The following is a 24,410-nucleotide window of genomic DNA, read 5'->3' on the forward strand; positions in this document are numbered from 1 at the left end:
GGAGGAGTGAGGTAGAGGAGAGGGAAGGAGCAGAAGGAGAAAAGAAGTTGGAGAAGGAGAGAGAGAGAGAGAGAGAGAGAGAGAGAGAAAGAGAGAGTAGGAGAATAAGTGGAGAAGAAGAGAGGGAGGATAAGTGAAAAGAAGAAGAAGAGAGAGAGGGAGAAAGAAGGAAGGAGAGGGAGTGAGAGCTGGTAACCGCATCAAGCCACACCCAAACCACTCCCTCGACAAAGGACCCTATTCAGTGGCCTTTCCCACCGAACCCGAACAAGCCGAAACCTGTTAAGGTCCAAACTACCCAATCTCCGCGAGGCAAATGGCTCCCAAGAAGAAAGTCACGGGAAGCATAGGCGTCCAAGCCACCAGTAATGCTGGAGGGTCGAGTGGAACGACCAACGCAGCACACACGAATCAATCCCAGGTTCTAAGCGTTAAAAATTAATTTAGGAATTATTTCTCGTGGAAGGGATGAAAGGATTGATGTCATGCATAGGGTTTTTGTTTACTCTAAGAACTAAGTAGCATGCGCAAACGGAAGAGTTTGGAATTCACATAAAATGATAAGGTATAGCCTTACCTCACATGAAATGATAGATTTTACTCACATAAAATGATAGGGTTATCACCTTACTTCACATAAAATGATAGCTTTTTAACCAATTCAGTGCATGAATAGTCATTTGGAATTCACGTTTCGCAATCATGGTTAAAAGAAACACATGAAATGTTGCTTTCTGTTCATGAGATACACTTGCATTGTTAGACAAAACCCTAGACTTTCATAGACGCAAGTCACATGTGTTCCGGTGCATTAGAAATAAGTATTCGTCACTAGGAATAAATAGAAATAAAAGTCGTTTAGGAAGTACAACTATATTAAACTCATAATGTGCACGATGGTTAAGGTTGATTGGGAAATCCTACATAGAACCGCACTAAGAAAATTGGAAGGATTGCATGCATCTAGATTGCATCTTGAAAGTCTAAATGAAAAATCATGTGTTGCCATGTGTGTTAACTGAGCTTGGTTGGAATTAGAGATTAAAAGACCCTTGGTTGGGGGCTGCGAATAAGGCATGTCCGTTGCCTTGATTGACCAGCTAATGCTTGAGTTAGGGACTAAGATACCCTAAGGTAAAACCCAAGGGAAAAGGGCAAGTATAAGTCAACTTACCAAGACCATTTTTTTGCATATCTTGTTCGAAATTATTGGGATCTCGCCAAGTCATGAAAAGACCCAAGATCGGGTGCTAGGAGCATCCGGGAAAAAGGGAGTCACACCTTAGCAGTCGGCCACACAAATGACCTCTGAAAATGTTTGTGCTTGTACCTAGATACATTATTTGATCTCTTTGCTCAAGGAACTAATTCAAGGAAAACACTTAATGCTTCAAGTTGAAATCCTGGAGGGAGAGGCAAGAACAGTTACCTTCGACTGTCTGCATGGCCCTATCTAAGGGGGTTGTTAGCCGCGCCGGGTATATGCACCTAACCCGCCACGAGAGGTCTCTCTATAGGTGCTACTTGGAGCGGGAGGATGCTTGGGTGCCAGGGGAGGCTCTGGCTGTAAATCCCTTGCCTCCGGATCCCATACAAGAGGCCGACGTGACTCGAGATGGAATCTCGAGGCCAATGTACTAGTCAACGGGCGGAACTTGGAGCAGCAATCCTGTGATATTGTATGTACTCCATGATTTTTTATAAATTAAGAGCAATTATTAGAAAAAAAGAAACTTGCTTGGCATTGTTTTTGTGTCAGTGCCTAAATTACGTGAAGGAACACGTGATTAATTTGTTTAATTAAGGAAGCTGATTTTTCATATCAAAACGTAATGTGTTAGGTAATTAGATAACTAAAGCAAACTGAGGAAAGTGCGATGGACGTGACTTAGGTCCGTTCTACGGACAAGGGTGGTCCCGGTTAGCTGGGAACTTTTCTCAAATGATGAGATAATAAGATAACAAAGACCTAGTATTAGTAGATGTAGAATTTTCGGTTTAGTCCATTTTAGGGGAAAGGAATGGGACTATGGCTTTCGATAGAGAGGTTGAGCTTTGCAACCCTCTCGTTTCCCATTCTCCATGAACCAAGAAAAACATGAATCCGGATCGACTCTGTTGTTCCTACACAAAGTGGTACAACGGGAGCCCTGACCTCAGGTCGATCCCAAGTGGGAATGGCTAGACACTTGCGCTCGGGGCATACTCGAGAAGACCTAGATCGCAAACCCTATGTCATTCCTTGCGAGTGCCAGGCGGAGCCTTCTAGACCCTCCTCCCGATGGGCTGCTAAGACATGTCCCGCAAGCGGACAAACGAGCACGTTACAGTTGGTATCAGAGTGAACCAACGGGATCTAAGAGTTACAAAGAACAGAGCAATATGGCCTTGACTATGAGGAGACTTTCAGTCCAGTGGCTAAAATGGCAGTAGTCAGAACTGTCATTGCTTTGGTAGCATGCAAAGGCTGGAAATTATGGTAAATGGACGTCAAGAATGCTTTCTTGAACGGTGATTTGGTTGAGGAAGTATATATGGAGCAGCCTGAAGGCTATGTTCACCCGAACTTTCCTACACATGTATATAAGCTGAAAAAGGCTTTATATAGACTGAAACAAGCACCTAGATCATGGAATGCTCAGATCAATAGTTTTTTACAGCAACATGGATTTAGATTGGGTGATGTAGATCATAGTCTGTTCACAAAGAAGACAGATCATGGCTATGTGTTTCTAGTGGTTTGTGTAGATGATCTTATCATCACTGGAGATGGTGAAGAGGGCATTGCTGAAATTAAATCATGTTTACAGGCTGAATTCACAGTCAAAGACCTTGGTGAACTAAAGTATTTTCTTGGGATTGAGGTAGTCTCTACGCCTCAAGGTATATGGATGCTACACAAGCAGTATGCTCATGACACGTTACAGAAGTATGGTATGGCTAAATGCAAACCTATGGAGACACCTCTTGATCAGAATGTCAAGCTACAGATTAATGTTGCGAATGACATAGAGAATGTGACCATGTATCGACAAATGGTGGGCAACTTAATATATTGACTATTACCTGCCATCCTGACTTATATTATGCAGTGGGGCTGATTAGTCAGTTCATGCAAAAGCCTCGCAAACCACATTTAGATGCAAACAGGAGGATCATGAGATATTTAAAGGGTACTACAGATTATGGGTTATTTTATACATATGGAAAATCTCTTGACTTGACAGGGTTTACTTATGCTAATTGGGCTAGTTGTGCCTATGATAGGAGGTCAACCAGTGGTTATGCATTTGGATTGGGCAGCAGTATGATTAGTTGGCAAAGTAAGAAACAGCCTACTATTGCATTTTCTAGTACTGAAGTTGAGTAAAAAGGAGGTGCCTTAGCGGCTTGTGAAGTAGTTTGGTCAATGAAACTGCTGAAAGACTTGGGAATACCGTTGGAAAGCAAAGTGAGATTGCATTGTCATAACCTTAGTAGTGTTATGTTGGCTAGCAATCCTGTCTACCATGCTAGGTCCAAACATATTGAGGTTCACTACCATTTCATCAGAGAAATGGTTCTTACAGGGCAAATTGACTTGATTCATGTGAAGGCTGAAGACTAGGTAGCAGACATATTTACCAAGTCACTTGGTAAAGAAAAGTTCATATACTTCAAACAGCTACTTGGAGTTTATCATATGGTCTGAGCTTGAGGGGGAGTGTTAGAATATCAAGCTCCTGTTACTCTTCAGTCAGTCTATCTTTATGTGTGTGACCGATATTAGCTGGATACAACTGTACACTTGTGTGACATTCAATAAGTCCGTGTACTCAGTGACTTAACCACAGTTAGGCTTGGTTAGTCATACCTATTTGTGTAAGTCTCTTTCAGTTAGTATGATGGAAGAATAATAAAAGAAGAACAACAATGAGCTGAGGCTCATATTCTGCTCCACTCTATCTCTCCCCCTCTCTTCCAAAATCTTGTTCATCTAGAACTAAGTCCCCTAGCTATGCTAAAGTCTAGGGAAACTCCCAGAACCTTGCATGAAATACCAACCGAGAAAGCCTTCATAGAACATAGAAGTTTCATAGAGTGCTTGATAGAGTTGGATGCTAAACTCAAATTATTCGCATGGGTCTATGTCCTTGCACACATGGGCATATTTTCTAGGGAGCAACTTGAGGAATACTTGCCATATCTACTATCCTGGGAAGAGCAAGAATATCTTAACGAGCACTATGACAAGCTCCTATATGATTGCATGCAACTCATCTATGACAAGAAAGCCAACGAACTATGCTTAATTGCGACATTCAACGAAGTGCTTTGCCAACCAAATCTCTTTGAGATAGAGCAGCTAAAGCGACAATGTGAGGGTTGAAGTCAATTTGAAAAGCATTGGTTTGAAAACTGCACTACAATGGCTGAACTTAGAGCCCAGATTATGACAAGTCTTGGAGAAGCGATTGGCCAAATGGTAGTCTCAAAGAGACCCAACCTATGTGGTGCCAACTTTTTTCGAGTACTAACTGCCATTCGGGGTATATACTTAGCTGGAACTAGTCAAGAGAAACCTCTAGTTTATAAGAGTCTCACTGAGGAGGAGCTACATGTTGCAATTAGACTCAGACAAGGTACCATGCTACTCGATGTTGCAAAACATTTATTGTTATTGAGTAGGCTGCCACAAGTATTGTTGAGATGGCAAGCTCAACACGTGTGCGGACATTGATGATGGACCGTCTGGCTAGATGAGTTCACACATTTACACTTAGCACTGAAGGGGAGCTATGAAACTCTACCTCGAGACCTATGGACCACTTATTGATCAAGCATTTCAAGCCGAGCGGCCATGGCTACCTCTCACATAGCCGACGTGCAATGCCTACCTTACGGGTATAGTGAGCTTACCTTGATGCTCGATCGAGTTCCCTCCTCTCTCTTGCACTCCGATAGCTCCACGATCCTTGCGGCAAGCTCAAGCAACCTCAAGCCCTCTCCGTCAAGCTCCATTCTCCATAGTCGTGCGAGAAAAGAGAAGAGAAGAGAAGAAGAGAAGATGAAGAGAGAAGATGGGGAGCTTCTTCTTCACGATCCCTCACTCTCATACACTCATTCCCTCACTCCCTCACACTCCCTCAATCCCTCACTCAAGCACAAGCAAGAAGGCAAGAAATAAGAGAAGAAGAAGAAGAAGCTTTGGCCACACACAAGAATGAGCTTCTCATTCACTTTTCAACTTTATATACAAAACCCCAAATCCCTTTTGGGTGGTCATCCCCTTATCCCCCTTTTTACATGGTCGGCTGTGGCCTAGGCCCTTTTTCCCATTGTCCTTCTATCTTCCTAGCTTCCTTTCCACCACTCGTCTACATTTACAAATTGCACGGGTGAGAGCTCGGCACTCTTTAGATTAAATCATGATGCGCTTGCACTCTTTTACAAAAGTATTGACTTGCACTTTTTCTTGCGCACCTTTTTCGTTTATTTAGGACTTGTTTGCACTTCTTATGTTTCTAGATTTTTCTTGGCGCGCCTTCATCCTCCATTTCACTTTGCCTTGGCCTTTGTCTTCTGCTTTAGCTTTTCTATATTTTCCACCTTGTTCATCTGACGCTTAACATTACCCCCCTCCTAGACGAGTGCTAGTCCCATGGCGCTGTGGCGGGGAGTAGTGGGGTTGTTGGGGTTGTTGCTCAGTGGAACTGGTGGGTAGATGACCACAATCAAAAGGTGCTATTGTGAATGAGAGTTGATGAAGTTTGATTAATGATGACCGGGAGAGATTCCGGCGTGCTTTAGACTTCATGAAGATGCTCGGCATTTCTCACACAGTTGTAGCTCCCATTCTGCGATGGCTAATAAACATGGGGATCTCTAATCATTTGGAGAATATGAGGTTCCAAAATCTATGCCAATGGTGGGTCCATCACTTAGTTTTCCTTCTACTTGATTTGGTTTAGTCATGGTAGCCATCAACAGGCAGATGGTTGGCTACATCAAGCATGTTGGTCCATCCAACCATCAGAGTATGCAAGAGCTCCTGAAGCTACTGTAGTGGTGTCATGTCCGACTCATGGAACAATTCCTGGTCATTAGCGGATGTCGTGGATGGTCTTCTTTAGCTGGGGAGCCATTCACTGAGTCACGATCATAGCCTAGGGGCATATCTGTCTCACGGTGTGGTGTAAGTGCATGTGTTGTGGAACTGGGAGATGGGTCTAACCTTGGGTAAGCCCTTGGTAATGTCCCACACTTGAGGACCCAGTTCATGTGTTGTTGGAGGTGCAATGCAAAACTTAGGGTGAGGGGTCTAGAAATCCTTCCCTTGATGTGCCCTAAGCGTAAAGTGGGGGGAGGGCTAGGTGTAAACCCTAGGTGTAGTGAGTGAAGTGAGTCCTCGTGTTTTTTTCTTTTCTCTTTTTCTTTTCTTCTCTTTTCTTCCCTTTTTTTCTTTTTTTTTCTTTTTTTTTCTCTCTTTTTTTTTTGAAGAATTACATACAAGGAAGATGTCTTGGCTAATGCCTATCACCTTCAATTGGATTATGAGGCGATCGCAAGCATTGGGATAGGAATGCGCGACTTTGTAGATATTCTTTAATACCGGCCCAGGCCTTCAGAGGTGTGGATAACAAGGAAGTATGATTGCACCTCATGAAGTGGGTATCACTCATATCCTCTAAGATTTCTAGGCAAAAGGAGGGAAGCAGGGTTGCCCTCATCATTAATCTAGTCATGGCTCTACTATCTATCCCCAGATTGATGTCAAAAAAGAGTGGAGGGAGGTGGGCTTCCTCGGCTATGGGTCTCTGCATTAGTAGGAACTTGATAAGCCTAAGATAATTACAGGTGGTTAAGAAGGCTGGATCTGGGCAAGAAGAAAAATCCACGAGAAAGCGGTTGATAGATGGGAGGAGATCCTCTAGCCTAAAGATTAGTCATTCCTTGGGGCTCCGGGCATTAACATTATATATCTTAGGGAAGTCAAAATCCCCATGAATATTTTGATCATAGTCAACTCCATGCCTATGGGGTAGGGCATGTAGATGGGGTCGATGCGTTCTTCAGGGAGCGAGCTGCAGAAGGCGGTCCAGGCGTCAAAATTGGTATCCCAAATCCTCCTCCGCCACTTCGGCTGTGCCTCATAGCCTTGGATGGTTTTGGAGACCATGTGTACCTTGTCTTTCTAGTAGTCTTCAGGCTCTTGCCTCCATCTGGTTATTATGAGGCTTCTTTCCTCTATCCACCTGTTTGCAAGATCATTAGCAAGATCCTTGATCTTGGATAGAATACCTAGAGGCAAAGCACGGTCCAGAGAGCGTGGATAAGCAAATGAAAATTCAAATGGCCTTGCCTGGAACTCTCGTTCATGCCATATGACCAATTCCTGAGGCCAATCGATAGGATGGGATCCCCTCGTAGTGGTACAAGCTCTTCAGGGAATTGTCTTGGCAGTGATCGTGCACTGCGTTAGGCTTCCTCTACTAGTTCTTGTCTTCTTCTTCTGGCTGCTACAATGCACTCGGGCATATGGGCATCTTCGGGCTCTTCGGGCGAGAGGTCTGGTAGAGGTGGACTGGGCATTCTTTGTTGCTCTTCTTCAACATCTTGCTCAAAGTCTGGACCCTCTTCGACATTTTGCTTGACAACTGATGGAACCGCTTGTGGTGGTGGCAATGGCTGCTCTTGCTCTTCAAACCCAAGTTCCATAAGCTCAACAGTGGAGAGGCTGGCACGACGTAGGTAGTGAAATTGCTACTCTTTTGTGATTCCTATGCCTGTTGGAAGCTCCCGTTCTTGAAGGCCATACTTTAGTGCTCGGGTGGTCAGTTCTAGCTTCCTTCTTACCTTCTCCACTAAATCATTGCCCTCCGCCTGGGTGACATGTAGTACTGCGCTGAGGAAGGCTTGCCTTTGTGCATTGGCGCATACATCAACAGCTTCTGCCCTGGACTCCGCAAGCACTCTCTCGCACTCAACCAACTACCAAGCGTTCCTATTAAATGCCTAACTCTTTCAAAATTGTTCTTTTTCCACACACTGGCTCTCTCGTCCATCTTCTTTCTTCCCTCCTCCAGCTCACTTGCCAAGGTTGTCACGACCTACTGCTGCTCATTCATTAAGAACCAGAGTTGGTTCCTTTCCCTAGATTTTCAAGCCAGCTGTTCTTCAACAATTTCTTTTGCCTGATTTGCAATGCTGAATCTTTTTTCTGGCTCAACAAATAGCTCTAACCACAAGCTGCTCGTGACTTTGAATCTCTACAAGGTGCAATCTTCTTTGGGTGAAGGCCATGGCTATGAGGGCCTCTATGTCTCCTTTGGTAATCTCCAATGCATCTTGCAGTCGTTGTGCCTCATTCTGCAGCCTTTGTGCTTCTACTGCGGGAACTCTAGGCCTTTCCTGCTCTCGGAACTCTATTTCCCTCTCCAATCTATCTTGTTCTTCAAGTTCATACCATAGCCAGAAAGCTATGGCATCTTCTTGTCACTCACTTGGCTCGCCCTCCTGAGCTTCTATCTATCTGTACCTTTCCAGTTTGGCAGTTCTCTGTTCCAAGTCAGCATACTGATGCACTAGTAACTTCAAGCATCGCTCCTCTGCCACCAGGTTTTGCTCTTCATCTTCCAACCTTTGTCTTAGGCGACTCTCATTGTCCTGGGCTTCTTTGTTCTTTGCTTCCAGCTGATCTTGTAGCGCTTTCACTTCCCTTCTTCGGTCGGCTCCTCGCTTTGAAACTTCTAGCCTTAAGGCTGCCGAAGTTTCCTTTTCTTTCTCTAACTCCACCAGGGCTATCTTCTTTTCTTCTTTTGCCTTGTCCAATTATGCTAGAAGCTCAGCCACATAAGCATCGTAGCCGGCACCAGGTGGCATGGGAGTAGGGGCTGTAGTGGTTGATGCCTCTAGCTTCTATCGTTTTGGATCTTGCGTAGACTCGGCATTTGCGGCAGCGGGCCTTCTCACTCCGGCTTCTGGTACAATTTCAACCACTTTACTGACAAGTAGCTGCATCATGCTCATCAATTGGGCCGTGTCTGGAGAGGGCGTGGGTTGTGGAGTGGTTGTGGTTGTGGTGTCAGTTGGTACTGACACAAAGGAGGAAGGCAGGGCGTGCAGCAGGGACTTGCCCTTGCCCACAACTATTGGGGTCGTTTCCACACTGCCACTTGCTTCAGCTTCATGGCGGGGACTCGAAGGATCAATCTCTCCTTCCCCATGGGTTTCTTCGACAAATCTACGAGTGGCCTCTACCAACTTAGCTAGTCCTTTAATTCTTAGTTCTTCGGCTTCCTCCTCTGCCCTTCTTTGCCTCTCTTCTTCTACCCTCTTTGATTCTTCTCTAATTCTTTCGAGTTCTTCCTCTTCTTTTTTCCTTCACTCCTCCTCCACCCTTCTTGACTCTCTTTGAGCCCTCTTCATCTCGGCTTGCTCTTCTTTGCTCAATCTTTCTTTCTTCTTCTTCTGGCTCTTGTCACTCTTCTTTTGTTCCTATGGTTTAGCCGCTTGAGTGGGTGGTACCTCCGGCTCTCCTTTGTCACTTCTTGTCCTTTCACTCGAGCCTTCTTCCTCGCAGTGAGGCGAGCTTTGGTGCACAGCTTGCTCTTCATCTACACCAGCATCCTTGATAGCATCATCGATGATTGCCGTCAGGACATCGCTATATCTGATTGTGGAGGCTTTTGAGGCAGGCTTTTTCCTTGCGGATCGTGTAGTAGAAGCAGGAGACTCCCCACCAATTGGTGCTGCGGTTGGAGCCAGGAGCACGGCTGAACTCTTGATTGTTTTCTACACAAAACCATTCCAATCCACCTCCTCTAGAACTTCTGCTGCGATGCTTTCTAGTAATGGCACCCCAATTCTGTTCATTAAAGTGTTGTATCTCTGTCCTAAGAAAAGGGCGTGGACCATTTTAGCTTGCATCCTTGTTGCGGGGTTTGGAATATTAGCCAAACTGATTCCATCCACTATGTGCACGTCCTCTTTTTTTACTCCCATCATGGTATATACATCTCTTCTTGGGCACCTCTCCTTCTTGGACACAAGCCCCAGGGCTTTCTCGACAATAGCTGCATTAAGGGGCACTTGCACCCTTCTTTCCTGGTCACCAATCCTTACTGTGACCGTGCCACAGCTCCTACCTTCATCAAAGCTCCGTAAAAAGTCCACGCACATGCTGTAATCTACAGCCTGTCCGAGCTTTTCCACATACTTTCAGAGATTGCATTTATCCACCAACTCCTTCACTGCTGACTCTTCCAGGATGGCATCATCTAAATTCAAGGTATGTTTGAACGTGAACTGGCTAAATCCACATGTCTCAACATTGATCCTATACTTTGTCAACTCCTCTTCAGTGAATGGAAGTTTACCCCCCTTTTCTTGTCCTGCCATGGTAGGTGCCTGTCATTACACCATGCCAATATTAGTGTTATGAATTGACTCATCACTAACAAAAACCCAAGAAAGAATGCGTGTGATAATTTGGTTGAAGGCTTCTTCTTGTCGATTCCTTTTGATGCTAGGGACTCGCGGTCTACTTCCAAGGGCTAGTGCTTTAGTAGATTGGTTTATGGTCTTCTGCATGTAGCCATTCCAATCTACCTCATCTAGAGAATGAGCCACCATACTCTCCAGCATGAGCACGTTGATCCTATGCATGAGCGAGTTGTACCTTTGGCTAGAGAAAAAGGAGTGGATCACCTTGGCCTGCAATCTAACTTCCGCGTCGCAAATGTCGTGGATGCTTATGCCATCGTTTGTCAAGACACTCTCCTTTATCATCCCCAACATGGCATAGGCGTCTCTTCTTTGCCTCTTCTCCACCTTCAGTTCCAATCCCAATGCCTTTTCCACCAAGGCCCTACTGATCGGGACTTGCACTTGCTTGATTCCTTCTATGCTTCCCATTGATACTATCCCACACTCCTTGTTGGAGTTATATGTCCTCAGGAATTCCACGCACTTAGTGTGGTCACCCGAACTTTTTGATATACTTGGCGATGTTACACTCATCTATGATCCTCCTAACGGCCTCCTCATCAGTCCCACCTCTTCGATGTTGTGAATGCTCTTGAATCTGAGCTAGTTGTATGCCCGATTTTCAAGGGAGAGGTCGTACTTTGCTCTTTCCTCTTCCATGAAGGGAAGGCGATGGGCTTGGTTTTGTTACGACATCTTCAGTTTCTGTCATAAGCCATGGTTTGTCATTAGTGCTTTTCAAAACAGTCATCTGCTGGAAGATAAAACTTTATGCTTGCTGAATTGAAATGTTTTTAGCATAGAAAAAGACTTCCCTTCCAAGCTTTATTTCAAAGGTTGTGACATTTTCCTCAATCGCTATTTAATGTTTTCCTTCCTTTTTTATTCTTAGATGTGGATTGAGACTTTTAAGATGTGTTTTTCATTTTCTTGTTTCCTTATGTGTTTGATTTGATTTTGATTCTCCTTATGATTCACCTTATCATGATTCACCTTATGATTTATCCTGATTCACCTTACCCCCCTTACCCCTGCCTCCTTGGAAGTGAGAAGAATCCTTCCCTAGGATGGCAGGCTAGAGTGTAGAGGGCATTCTGCGCATGGGTATAGTGCTTTACTTTTGCATGAGCCAAGCATAGAAGTTTGGATTATACTCCATATGAGCATGCCAGTCCATGTCGAAAGGTTGGATGCCAACCTGGGTGATGTAAGTAAGGACAACAAGCAAGAAGTCAGCAAAGTCTATGTGACTAGCAATGTGCAGTTCCTCCTCGATGAGGATGAGATCTAAGTAGGGTTGTCCGTGAATATGTTCTTTCATGGGTAGGTCACAAATGGTCGTTAATACCATATAAGAGGTTGGAGCAACATAAATTAGGTCGTATGCCAATGTTTTGCTTGCGCATCATTGCAAAGCATTTGTCATGATCTGACATTCCTCAAGCTCCCATTGAAGGCAAAGAGTGTACCATTTTCTCAAGAAATGGGAGTTGTTGGCTGCTAGTTGTTTCAAGTCTTCTATCTCTTGATGATTGGCATAAGCTATGCACTTGTCATATGAGATGATGAGGCATTGCTTCTATGCTTGTTCATGGGAAACCTCAGTGGCAATCAGCTCCTCAGCTACCTTGGAAGCCTTGACAAATATAAATTCTGATTCTTCCCAAGAACAAGGGAGTGTCCGTACTTCCATCACTATAGGCTCATCCAAGAGTCCCAAGTCTAAGACGTCAAAGCTTTTAGCAAGCAACATGAAGGTGGCATCTAAGCGTCTCCTAGGCCTCTACCTCTCCCTCTACCTAACGCCATCATCGGTATTGATAGGTAGTCCATAAGGACTGCATTGCCTTTTTCATCATACAATGCATAAGGGTTTACATAAGGCTCATCACTATTCGGCTCCTCCACATAGTGGACTGGAGTATCACTCTATGGATGGGTAGGGTCCAGGTGGTCTAGGGATACCTGTAGGATTTATCTCCATCCTAGGGATGGTCAGCTTAGCATCATTAGGTGCGAGGAGGGCTAATGGGACTCCCCTTCCAAAGAAGTTCAACAGCATGTTTGCAATGTAGGGTTGACCGTAAGGTTGCAAGTACGGGAGTCTTTGAGGCAATTGACAATGCATGGCATCATGGCTGAACCTACTGCAATTAGTGCAAGGTCATGACCTAGGGTCCTGACACTTAGCTGACAGGTCGTTTCCACCACAATGCATGCATTTGACGTGTGGGTGCGTTGGTCATCTCATCATCTCCTGCAATTTGGCTATTTCTATCTACATCTCTACTAGTTCTTGTCCTGAATCAGTGCCCTTCCCTTTATCCTAAGCGCTTGGGCCTAATCTCTCACTCAGCATTGAGGCCCTCTCAAAATTCTTGGTGTTGGACTCTTCTCGATTCGAACACCTAGAGCTTCTCTCCTTGAGCTGGTCATCCACTCTAATAGCTTCTTCAAAGACCCTTGTAAGTGCATCTCACTACAAGCTCGAGTTGCCGGCCAAGGCTTTGTAGAGCTCTTCACTTCGTATTCCATTAATGAATATTGTGGACACCGCTCTTTTAGTTGGTCTCTCGCCCATAGGGATCCTCTTGAAGAGGCTCCTCACATGGGTCACATAATCTCGGATGTTCTCTTTCTCTCTATGCTTGACATTCATAAGTCACATTAGCAGGTTATCGGAGTATCCAAGTTCGGAATATCTCTTAATGAAGAGATTTCTCAAGCCATTGAAATTGGCTCACTCCACAGTATCCAGACTCATATACCAGGTCCCGACCCTTATCACCCAAGAACAAACCAAAATCTTGTGAGTGTTGAGTGGGATCAATGAGGTCGTTGGTCTCACAGACTTGCTTGAACTGCTTTACAAAGCTGTATGGGTCATCATTTGCTTGGTATTTGTCCAGTTGCTTCGCCATCACGAGAATTTTTGATTGGCTCTTAGAGCCTTGGTTGATGAAAGGGATGCAGGAGACGTGGGAGAGAAGAGCACACACAATGTAGATGTTGTCAACAATGTTATGACAACCTTATTGCACTTTCATATATATATGAATAAAGAATATGGGCGGTCACTGTACATGGGCAGGCCCAAGGGCCTTTTACCCCAACACCCTCCCACTAAAAGGCCAATGGGCCAGGGAGTGAAAAAAACAAAAGAAAAGAAAAGAGACAAGGTGAGGAATCGTGACATCTCACCCAACGCCCAATCGGAAAGCGAGCTATTCAATAAGTGTCGGGAATCTCCGAGTCCAAGACATCTAGGAGGCAAGTGATCCCGCAACTCCATACAACGGAGCAATCTAACACAACTCATGAGTGCAAGGCTGTACATCATCATCATTAGAGTAGCGCATAGCATCAGCATGGCGCATACAAGACAGCAAAGAGCATCCAAACTCTCCAAAGTCAATCACTGAAAGAGGGCCAGCATCCTGAACACAAGTCAGACTGGGTCTCAAGACAGTATGTAGCCTTAGCGAAGCGGAAGACTGACATACGGCTGTAGAATCAGCCATAAAGCACACTGAACGCGCATCAAGAGGCCTGAGAGGTGTCTGCGTCTCATAAAAGACAACATGATGGCTAGTAGAACATGCTGGGCATCCAAATCCCAAAACCTGTAAGCTGTAAAGTCACCATCTGCATAACCAAGGAGAAGACATCTACGTGACACAGGCTCATGTGGCATATTGACAGTGGCCTGGAAACCAAATATCCTCAAGTGATCATAGGAGGGTCTCATACCACTCCATGCCTCATGCGGTGTAATATCGTCCAAAGTCAAGCACGGCGTCCTGTTAACCAAGTAGACTACCGCCATAAGGACCTCAGCCCCAAAGCCATAAGACAATCCAACTATGGTAAGCATAGCAGCAACCTTCACTTGTAAGGTCAGGCACATGCCATGAGCAATCCCATAATACCGAGGGACATAAGAAATCAATGCCATATTGCTGACAAGAGATTTGTAAGCTGGGAGAGATAGCATAGCTCTGATAATCCATTTGCAAGCACCTAGGCCTGCAACCAGCAGAATCCATTAACCTATCAAGCATAGTTGTGGCATCCTCAATCCATACCAAAGAGTAAGCCCAAACACGATGGGTAGCATGATCCATGAAGGTCACAAAATATGACACTCCACCAAGTGACTGGGAAGGCATAGGTCCATATACTACAACATGGACTAGATCTAGAAGAGCATGCCTCACATAATCGCCATAAGCCAAAGAGGCTCTGCAAGGACCAAGAGTACAAGCAAGGCAAGCATCAAGATCTGTAAGTGATATAGGAGGCAGCAATGAGTCGGAACAAGACAAGATGTCCATCTCTTTGTGGTGCATATGGCCTAGGTGATAATGCCATAACAATGCATGTGGTATCCAGATAACTACAACCATAGAATCTCCCACATGAGAGACATACACTGGGTAATGAGAACCAACTCTAGAACCTCTGGCCAAAACCAAGCAACCAAGACAAATCTTCCATAACCTATCCTGAAGAGAAATAGTATATCCTGCATTATGCAACTGACTGACAGAAATCAAGCTCTTACTGAGCATGGGAACATGTAAAACATCCCTAAGCATAAGAGAAGTCCCATTAGGCAAAGCTAGGTATATGTCCTCTATACCAAGAATAGCATAAGTCTGCTCAAGGCCCAAAGAAATGCATCCATCAAACTCCCTGTAAGTAGAGAACCATGCTCTATGTGGAGTAACATGACAAGATGCCATAGAATCCAATAGCCAATTGAAGGCCTAGGCCGTATCACTGAGCAAGAAAGCTGTAGAAAAACTAGATGACATGTGTACATGCTCAACTGGATCCTCATGGGTAACAACATGTATCTCACCACTATAGTAAGAGTGGTAACACCTGCTACATTTGCTGTATCTCTAACTCTCTGCTCATATTGAGTCTGTCTCTGTCTCTAATGCTCTCTAATCCATCTAAAGCATTTTCTTTGAGCATGCCCAAGCTTCCCACAATGGAAGCAAACAACATCTGAAGTAGAAGAACCTGTAGAAGACAACAAGGAATCCAAGTCATCATGAATAGGGCTATCCATAGCATCCATGGAGCTCAAGCAATCGAGGGCTATCCCAACATAGGAAACATACTCATAAAGACAATCATCTGCTAGTACATCAGTGGTAGAAACATGTTGCAAATGCTCATGAAACCTCAATGGATGGGAGGACATAAAGGCATCAATCAAGGATGTAAAAGCTCCCACATGAAGAAGAGTCATAGCCAACTGCATGACATAACCAACCACAGTATAATAAAGCATAAGACATCTGTCATAAGATCATATGATATTCAGCCATGAAATCAGCCCATAACCATATGCATACACATAGCTCTGCAGTACATCATGCCACCAAGGAACATCCAAGTCAAGTAAAGACCGACAAGTGGCAAAGCGTCCTGCAAGAGTCAAGCTCCAGGTGAAGCCCAAACATCTATACAACAACATACAAATAAGTGGCTCTGTAAGGTATACAATAGTAGACCATGTGCATAGATGAGTAAGCATAGATAGCATCTGCTCTCTGACATGGACGGGCGACAGTAGCCTAACTAGCATAGAAGCTAGATAACAAAGGAGCAAGAAAGTCATAACTGTTTGCCAATCCCGAGCACTGTAAAGTCCATTGACCAACTAGGTACCCCGCAACAAATCCAAGAATCACTGAGCAATCAAAGCTCAATTAACCAACTACTAAAGAGTAGAGCAATCACTACTCATACATATAGAAGCAATCCCATATAGCATCCAAGGTCGTAACGAAAAAAGCCAAGTTGTAATGAAAAAAACCAATTCAATGTCCACCTACTCAAGGGTATACTCAAATGAATGTCGAGACGAGCTCAAACAACTTCCATCCACAGTCAAAGCATAAAGCATTCACCAAGACATCATAACCCGTACTGGGTAGCCTAGTCATAAACCATGTCGTAGATGAAATGCCAATTGCAAAGAAGTGATAGTCAAACCCAAATCGAGCTCTAATCTCAACTCAAAAGCATTCCGGAGCATAAACAAGACACGTAGCATAGTCCAAATACATCATGACATCATAGTGAGTAGCCGAGAGCACCCCGTGACCAATAGGAATAACCCAACTGTAGCATAAATAGCTTCAACTTTGAAGTTTCCAATAGCATATAACATCTGTAAACTGAGCAAATCAGTGCTCAATCCAAGCTTAAATCCATAGGCAAGCCATAGGCATACATTCCCATATGTATAGGCACCAACCGAGCATAATCGAGCATCAAATGCCAAGACCTATAAGCATAATTGAAGTAACAGGTGGCTGCCCTATTTTGGACAGATCTAGACTATTCAAAACAGTCAATGGTTGAGCTAAATCAGCTCTAAATGTGTCTCACATAAGAGGCATAACATCCACAAGTGATCCAGTATCAATAGACATCAGTAGAAGCATCACATAAGCCATAGGCATACAAATACATGCTGTCTCAAACCTGAAATCTATTGCAGAATATTCTGTCATTAGAATTTGGCAAATCTGACATCACCACCGTGTCTAGAGCATGCCAAAATCCCAACTTAGACTCTTAGCTTGCCTGAATCGGGTTCTGAATGCCCGAGACATAACAAAAAGAGTGATTTTTGAGCCATTTTTGCAAACATGCACAAATAAAACGTGAGCATGCTGCTGTACTTAAGGGGTCAAATCATGGTGGGTAGGGGATAAGAAAGAGCCCAATGAAGGCCTACAATAGGCCCACACAAGCCTAGGACAAGTCCAAGCAAGAGGTGAAGAGAACAAGCTTCAATGATGGAAGCTATGGCTGCCTCTTCATGAAACCCTGTTGTTCATATCAAGGAATGGCAGAGAACTGAGTGAGAAGCAAGCTCTCATACCTCGTGTAGATGCCGAGGAAGGCCAAGAAGCACTTGCAAAGGACCTAATATGGGTGGTCACTGTACACGGGCAGCTGCGAGTATTGGTGTGGTCATTCAAGATCCCCAATGGAGGATTGTTATGAAAATGGGAGTCTACTTAGGACCCTCTTTTACCAATAATATGACAAAATATAAGGCCTTAATTATGGGGCTAAATGTAGCCTAATGTGGTGGTATTTGCGGATTATTGGTTAAAGGTGACTCACAGTTAGTAATCAATCACTTGAATGGGACCTATAGTGCGCGGGATCCCATCTTACAAATGTACCATCATGCAGCCTTAGATATGTTGCATATTTTTGAGACGGTGACTTGTTAGCTAGTCCTTCGATAGTAGAATCGCTTTGCAGATTCCCTAGCTAATTATGCTTTCGTTGAAGATTCATTTTTCAATTGTGGTCCAGGGGAGCTTTTACAATTACCTTCCTAACAATAGCCTTGGACTACTTTGGGGTCTTCTTGGTGGTTGGCACGTCCTATTTTGGCCGTTAATGATTAGTTGCAAGTGAGCACATTCCTACTATATCATGGACGCATAGGATTGTGTATCGTCATATTCATCAGACACCCCTTGTTTTTTCTGCAAGGGGATTAGCAATAACTTGATGCACTTAATGTAGGGCCTGAAGAGCCCTTATCCTTTATTGAGATGACAAGCTCAACACATGCGGACATTAATGATGGACTGCCTGGTTAGATGGGTCCACACATCTACACTTAGCACGTCAGTGGTCATTATAACTCTCACATGGCCACTGACTTATTACTTATTATATTCAGGTTGTTACACCTATTTACAGCTGGCATAGTTATAGCACCAGTCAACTAGTGTAGTCGGTTATGCATTGTTTAACTTAGTAGGCCACTTTCCTTTATGTTGTATCTTATCCATACTTTGTGTACATTGTAAAGTGTGTGGAAGAAGAAGAAGAAGAAGAAGAAACCAGCAAGAAAACGTTTTGGCCTCCATCTCTCTTCTTATCTCTTGAGTGAGCTTCTCCTTGTGCATTCTGTGTGTGTTCGGCGCAGCATCTTGAGTAAGTCCCCTCACCACGCGATTCTTGACATGGTATCAGAGCCGCGCCACTGAGAGAGGCTGATTTCGAAGGCAGAAGTGAAGGAGAAAAAGCAAGGTTCGAGCAAGCAAGCCACGGGTAAGAAGCTCTCCCATCCTTCCACTCTTTCTCTTGGATAGTGCCTGTGAAGGCACCGGAAGCAGGGCAGAGCAAAAATCTCAGATTGCAGTGAGATTTGGTGTGTGCAAAGAGCGCTGTATATTCTGCAGATCAGCCCTTCAAGGCTTTCTCGCAATTATTTTGGGCATCTAAGGCCGTTTCAGGCCCCATTTTAGAGCCGCAAGGTTGCGGACAGTAGTTTTAGGATACACTGTGATTTCGACTGTTTTAACCGAAAGTGGGTGCGTAAGTTACAGATTGCAAATTTGTAATTCTTGAGGTATTTGTAGGAAGGAAACATAAGGTTTATCTGCAAACAAGTTGCAGATTGCATATATTATTGAGCAGACAATGAAAAAGGTTGTCTGATGTATTGCTATGCACTACAGGTCGAGAGTTGCAGAAGATTTGCTTACTATTTGGTATTAGTTTTGTGATAATGGCAGAGAACAGTGGAAGCCCCATAATTGAGAAGCTTGACAAGAACAACTACCCTTCATGGAAGTTCCGTGTCACGAACTTCCTTATTGGAAAAGGCCTCTACAAGTTTGTTTCAGGTGAAGAAAAGGAGCCGGAGGTGAGTGATCCTCCAACTGCAGAAGAGACAAAGGCACAGAAGGAATGAAATGCAAAAGACAAGAAGGTCATGTTTTGGCTATCTGTAGTGATTGACAATAATATGCTGGGACATATTAGAAATGCAGAGAATTCATATGCAGCTTGGACCATACTTGAAAGTATGTTTTCTGTAAATACAAAGGCACGAAAGATTCAACTCAAGCAAGAGTTGAACACATTGAAGAAAGGGAAGATGTCTATCAATGAGTATGCACTAAAGGTAAGGAGCATTGCAGATGCATTGGCAGCGATTGATACAATGCCCGATGATGATGATCTGGTGTCGTCTACCTTGGGTGGACTTGACAATGAAAAGGCTTGGAAGTCTTTTGTAACTTCCATATATGTCAGAAAGCCATTTCCAGATTTCGATGAGTTGGTCTCCCTTATGATCACTGAAGAGATCAACATGTAGAGTGAGACATTTGAAAGAAGTGGTGAACATGTCCAAGCTTTCTACTCCATTTTAGGAAGGGGACGTGGCAAGTTCTCTTCAAGAGGCCATGGTACAGGACGTGGTAGTGACAACCAGCAAAACAGATTGAATCAGCAATTTGGCGATATGCAGGTTTCAGGAGGTCGTGGTAACTTTAGAGGCAGGGGGAGCTTTAGAGGAAGAGGTGGATGGCAGAATAGAGGTTCTAATAACTCTGGTATTGTGTGTCACTACTATGGCAAAACAGGTCATATTGCAACCCAATGTTATGCTAAGAAAGATGATATTCGCAGTGGTAAGTTGCAGCAAGGAAACTATGCATCATCTTCATCACAAAATGAAGACAAAAATGAACGTTTGTTTGTTATGCCGCATATGCTGAATGCTGTTACAGGAAAGGGAACACATGATGATGTTTAGTATGTTGATTCAGGTGCATCCAATCATATGACCAGCCATGCAGAATGGTTTGGAGAGATGCAGGATTTGCAAAATGTAGGTTATGTGCAGACGAGTGATGATTCATGCCACCCAATTTTACACATTGAAAAAGTTTCCTTGTCCTTGCATGATGGTAAGACAAAGAGTCTTTCAAATGTATTACATGTGCCATCTATTACAAAGAACTTGGTGTCAGTCGGTCAAATGGTAGAGCAAGGGCTGCAAGTCAGATTTAATGCAAAGGGCTACTTTGTAGAAGACTTCAATAACAAGTGCAGGTTGGTAGTAAAGGGAAGTAGAGTTGGACGTATGTTTACTCTGGATGCTGGAATTCCTACTATGAATGCTGCTATGTATGCTAAAGGAAAATGTGTTGTTGTAGATATTGAAATTCGGCACAAACGCATTGGACATGTAAATATACAATGGCTGAAATTAATGCAGTCCAAAGGGTTGGTTACAGGTTTGCCTACATTTAGAGTTGCAGAATTTCATAAGATATGCGAAGCATGTCAATTTGGTAAGCATGCAAGACAACCCTTTTCACATGACAGAGATGTAAGCAGAAATATCCTTGATATTGTGCATACAGACATTTGGGGGCCTACACAAAATGTATCTCTTGGAGACAGTTCATACTTTGTCACATTCATTGATGATTGTTCTAGAAAGTTATGGGTATATTTTATGAAGGAAAAGAGTGAAGCGTTTGAGCACTTTAGAACTTTCAAGGCTGCAGTTGAAAGAGAAACATGCTTGAAAGTAAAGTGCTTGAGGTCAGATGGAGGGGGAGAGTACCTCTCAAATGAGCAGTGATTTTCTGAGGTCTCATGGGATAATGAGACAGTTCACATGTAGGTATACCCCACAGCAAAATGGGGTTGCAAAAAGGAAAAACAGGCATATTGCAGAAGTTGCATGCGCCTTGATGGATGAAAAGAATATGCCTAAGCATTTTTTGTCTGAGACTGTTCATACTGATGTTTATATTATGAACAGAACTCCCACAGCTGCAGTTCATGGGATGACTCTTGAAGAATGCTTTACTAGCAAGAAGCCTGATGTATCGCACTTGAAGGTATTTGGTTGTGTTGCATACGTTCATGTGCCAGATGAGCTACGGAAGAAGCTTGATCCAAAGGCAAAAAAATGTGTTTTTATTGGATACTCTTTAGAGAAGAAAGGGTATCGCTGTTATAACCCTGTCACATGTAAGTTCAGAGTGAGCAGGGATGTCATCTTTGATGAAATGAGCAGTTGGTACGCATCTAGTGGTGATGCATCGGATGATGATGATGATCATGACACTCATGTGCAGGCTGAAAAGTAAGAATCACGGACTCTTAGTGGACCAGAGATATCATCTGGTAGTCCTTGGTCAGGGAGACTAAGGAGTAGCTCTACATCTTCAGGTGCATCTAGTAGCACTACAAGTAAAGACAAAGGAAAGAATAAAGTGTCAGATGAAATTGATGCAGTTCTTGATGGAGACTCCAGTGGCTCAGAGAGCTTGGATGATGAGCTTGGCATTCCTTCTGTCAGGACACCAGGTGTACAGAGAGCTCATAGTAATGTAAAGGCTCCATTGAGTGATCCGGTGGTACACAGATCTAGCAGGGTCAGATACCTTGTTAAAAGATTTGGTTTTGAAGGTTATGCAGCTCACCATTATGCTTATATGGTGAAACTAGTTGAGGATGTTGAGCCCACTTGCTTTGAGGATGCTATTGGTCATACTCATTGGGATGCATCAATGGATGAGGAGATGGCTGCATTAGAGGCCAATAAGACTTGGGATCTAGTATCATTGCCAAAGGGCAAGAAAGCTATTGGATGTAAGTGGGTTTATAAGATTAAGCACAATGCAGATGGTTCTATTAGTAGGTACAAAGCTAGGCTGGTTGCAAAAGGCTATGCCCCTACATATGGCATAGATTATGAAGAAACCTTCAATCCAGTTGCTAGGATGGCAACTGTCAGATGTGTGATTGCTTTGGCAGCATCCAAAGGTTGGAGATTGCAGCAAATGGATGTGAAGAATGCCTTCTTGCATGGTGATTTGCAGGAAGAAGTGTATATGGATCAACCAGCAGGTTATGAATATTTAGAGCATCCCACGTATGTGTGCAGGTTGAAGAAGGCACTCTATGGGCTCAAGCAAGCACCTAGAGCATGGTCTGACAAGATCAGAGAGTATCTTGTCAATATTGGCTTTTATGTTTCTGATGCTGATCACTCACTTTATGTGAGAAAGGGAGATGTAGGTTCGGTCACATCATAGTCATCTATGTGGATGACTTGATTATTACAGGTGATAGTGATAGTGGGATTGCTGAAGTCAAGGACTTTTTGAAGAAGAAGTTTGCGATGAAGGATTTAGGTGAGCTAAGGTACTTCCTTGGCACTGAGGTGATCAGAGGTGATGATGGTATATGGCTGTCCCAAAGACAGTATGGCTTGGATATGTTGTCCAAGTATGGTATGATAGCATACAAACCACTTTCAGTCCCGTTGGAGCAGAATGTAAAGTTGAGTGCTGATGTTGGGGATGAGATAGAAGACCCTACTATGTTTAAGAGGATAGTGGAGAGTTTGATCTACATGACCATTACAAGGCCAAACTTGAGCTACGCTGTTGGTCTTGTGAGTCAGTTTATGCAAGTACCTAGAAAGCCACATTTGGATGCAGTCAGATGCATATTGAGATATGTGAAGTCCACATTATATTATGGACTTTTCTATGAGGCAGGTACAGATGTACAAGTGTTTGGATACATAGATGCAGATTGGGCTGGTAGTATGTCTGATAGAAGATCTACCAGCGGATATATGTTCTCTCTTGGTAGTGCAGCAGTTACTTGAAGCAGCAAAAAGCAATCTACAGTTGCTTTGTCGAGTACAGAGGATGAGTATAGAGGTGCTGCTATTGCAGCATGTGAGGTAGTACGGCTACAAAAGTTATTGGCTGATTTAGATGTGCAGGTGGAAGGTCCAATTGTCACTTATTGTGACAACATGAGCAGTATACAGTTGACTAGGAACCCTGTGTTCCATGCTAGGACAAAACATATTAAGGTACACTACCTCTTTGTGAGAGAGAAGGTACTAGCAGGTGAGATTGACTTGGCGTATGTCAACACACAGGATCAGTTAACTGACATCTTCACGAAGGCATTGGGTACAGAGAAGCTTCAAAAGTTTCGAAGCTTACTTGAAGTTGCAGAGATGCAGTTGAGCTTGAGGGAGAGTGTTGAGATGACAAGCTCAACACATGTGGATATTAATGATGGACCGCCTGGTTAGATGGATCCACATGTCTACACTTAGCACGTCGGTGGTCATTATGACTCTCACATGGCCACTAACTCATTACTTATTATATTCAGGTTGTTACACCTATTTACAGCTAGCATAGTTATAGCGTCAGTCGACTAGTGTAGTCGGTTATGCATTGTTTGACTTAGTAGGCTACTTTTCTTTATGTTATATCTTATCTATACTTTGTGTACATTGTAAAGTGTGTGAAAGAAGAAGAAGAAACGGCAAGAAAACGTTTTGGCCTCCATCTCTCTTCTTGTCTCTTGAGTGAGCTTCTCCTTGTGCATTCTATGTTTGTTCGGCGCAGCATCTTGAGCAAGTCCCCCCACCATGCGATTCTTGACATCCTTGCTTAGTCTTGTCCTTTAGTAGAGTTATGTTAGGACCAAGGGTTTGTTTCAACAATACGTTGTTGAATGGTAGTGAAGTGGATTATCTCATAAGACCAAGAGGGCCATTTTTATAGTGTTCTAATGTTTTATAAGGCCAAGAGGTCCAGTCTATTGGTTGTGAACTATTATATTCCTCTAGGCCAAGAGGGGCATGTGTCTATTTGGTGCAGGTGCATTTAATGGTTTTTTGTTTTAGTGATTCCATTAGACAGGTTTGATGAAGTACTTGGAGAGAGCATTTGCTGTGTGGGAGCTTCTTGTGGCCATTCCAAGTGGTGTCGTCGCTTTTCCGAGTTTTTCCCTTAAGTTGACAGTGTTATATGTGTATATGGAAGGTTATTTTCTTTTCATTTGTGGGGACTGGAAATCAAGGGATGAGGTCCTAGGGTTTGGTCAGGTATATTTAAGGGAGGTTCGAGTAGTTTTCTAGCTCCTGTCAAAGACATTGTCAAGCATTAAAGACCTATTTTAGAAGGCAAACTTAGTGACCCTATTCTCCTGGCTTGCTAGGCAGCTATCCTAGGAGTCCCTACTAGTGTGAGGTAGTTAGAGAAGCATTCCGAAATATAAAGAAAATGAAAATTTGATTATGCTTGAAAGATAAATTGATA

Source organism: Lygodium microphyllum, chromosome 6 (genome assembly GCF_053477565.2).
Source record: "Lygodium microphyllum isolate KBCC chromosome 6, Lygodium_microphyllum_v1.1.10, whole genome shotgun sequence".
NCBI classification, from domain to species: Eukaryota; Viridiplantae; Streptophyta; class Polypodiopsida; order Schizaeales; family Lygodiaceae; genus Lygodium; species Lygodium microphyllum.